Source organism: Silene latifolia, chromosome 6, assembly GCF_048544455.1.
Source record: "Silene latifolia isolate original U9 population chromosome 6, ASM4854445v1, whole genome shotgun sequence".
NCBI lineage: Eukaryota > Viridiplantae > Streptophyta > Magnoliopsida > Caryophyllales > Caryophyllaceae > Silene > Silene latifolia.
The window spans coordinates 14,681,167-14,683,355 of record NC_133531.1 but is presented as its reverse complement, the minus strand read 5'-3'; the positions used below and the strand labels follow the sequence as shown (position 1 = coordinate 14,683,355).

The window sequence follows — 2,189 nt, the reverse complement described above, 5'->3', positions numbered from 1 at the left end:
GGATGGCTAGACTTTAATTTGTCTAAGGAAGTCATGATCAAATGTTTTTGAGTTGTAATGCTACCCACCTATTGTAAATGGGTGCTAGCTTTGTGATCAACTGTATTATAAACTAACGATTAAAAATAAATCTTCCGATATGGGACACAAGATACATACATAAACTTGACAAAAAATAAATAAAGTATAAATATAATAAGTAAAAATATAAAATCAAAATTAAAGGACAAATAACGCTAAAATCACCCACCATCAAAGTTGATTATGGTTGCAAATTGGCAACTTGATCTTGACCTTGATGAATACCCCTGGAGGTGTGGATGAAGTCAGTTACGAATAACGCGATATCATGGATGAACTATGAAGACGGTAAAAGATCACATTTCATTTAGGAAGTGGGAGTGCATTGTAGATGGTTTCATTTTGGACACTTCTGCCCATTAAAAGGTAGTCAAATGGTGAGGCCCGGGGAACACAAGAATGGAAAAGCGGAAAAAAAATAGTGGCGTCGCCCGGACTCGAACCGGAGACCTTCAGTGTGTTAGACTGACGTGATAACCAACTACACCACGACACCTTCGTTGGTCCAATTTTTAGATTTAATTACTTACACACACACACACACATATATATTTATATATATATATATATAGAAGAAGGATCAAGTGAGTCCACCAAAATCCATTGAGTCCATAAGTCCTCTTAAGAGCCATTGAAAAGATGGGATGGAGGGTTGAGATTGAAGAGAAAAAGCAAGGGATTAGTGTAAAAAGTAGGGGATAAATGCTAATTAAACACTTCCTCTCACTACCATCACTAATCAACCCTTAATTTCACTATATAACCTTTCTTTTTCCACTCACTTCTCTCTCCTATCCCACAAATATCATTCCACCAAATAAAATCAAAACCTCCCAAAAATCCTCTCACTAAAACCCAAATAAAATCAAAACACAAAAAAAAAACCACTTCCGTCTCACACCAACCACCACGTCAACCACCCTAAACACCGCAGCCCCACCACCACGTCAACCACCCCGACACTCTTCTCCCTCTTCTTCTCCCTCAGTCTCCCAAAAAATAAATCACCCAAAAATCCCACCAAAACCACCACAATCCCGCCACAACCACGCACCAGCCGCCACCCACCAACCCGCAACCACCGCCACCCACCAACCATTACCACCCACAAACCCGTAACCCACCTTTCCACCAAACCAAACCACGACCCACGACCCACCAATCACCGCGAAACAACCCCACCACACCACCACCATTTCCCGACCCCACTACAGCCCACGAACCTCCTCCAACAACCACAACCACCACCATTTCCCGACCCCACCACAACAGCACCTTCAACACCACAACTACTACAGCCGCCACTCCAACACCACAACCACCACAGTCACACTCACCACCATTCCCGGTCGCCTCCTCACCTTTTTTCAGATCTGGGCCTCACTCACACCATACCACCACGCTGCCCTCACCTCGCCGCCCTCACGCCGCCTCCCTCCTTCGCATCTCTTTTCTTTTTTTTTTTTTGAGATTTCAAAAAAATTTCTTATTGTTTGTTGTTGTTGTTGTACGTCTGCTGTTTCAATTTTTTTTTTTTTTTTTAGATTAGTAGAATATTTTATTTTTAAAGTAATTTTATTTTTGTCTGTTGTTGTTTTATACTTGTAGATCTGGTGTTTTAAAGTAGTTTTTTTTTTTTTTTTTTTTTCAGATTAATATATTGTCTTGTGGGTTCCTCTTTCATTTTTCTTTGGTTCTTTTTCCAGATCTCACAAATATCATATTTGTGTGGGTAGGTGAAAGAGGACAGTTTTGGTGTTGGTCTCATTTTTCAGATTTACAAGTGTAAATGTAAAAAAAACACTTGTATTTTATTAAAGTTATATTTATTTTTCAGATTTACACTCGTATTTTATTAAATCTACATTCGTAGATCTAATAAATATATAGAAGATTTTTGAAAAAAAAATCGTATTATCATAATTTTTATTCTTAGATCTAATAAACATATTTATTATACTCATATTTCTTTACATTTACACTCGTATTTCTGTACATTTACACTCATATTTCTTTATATTTACACGCATTTTTCAGATTTACACTCGTATTTCTTTACATTTACACTCATATTTCTTTACATTTACACTCGTATATCGTATTATTAT

The 2,189-nt window shown here is 37.6% G+C and overlaps 1 non-coding gene across 1 annotated transcript; it reads right to left on the bottom strand.

Annotated features, from left to right (window-relative positions):
- Positions 1–503: 503 nt before the first annotated feature.
- On the bottom strand, positions 504–577 carry TRNAV-AAC (transfer RNA valine (anticodon AAC)). Its single transcript has one exon. It is a non-coding gene; the product is annotated as a tRNA-Val (tRNA).
- Between the last annotated feature and the right edge of the window lie 1,612 nt (positions 578–2,189).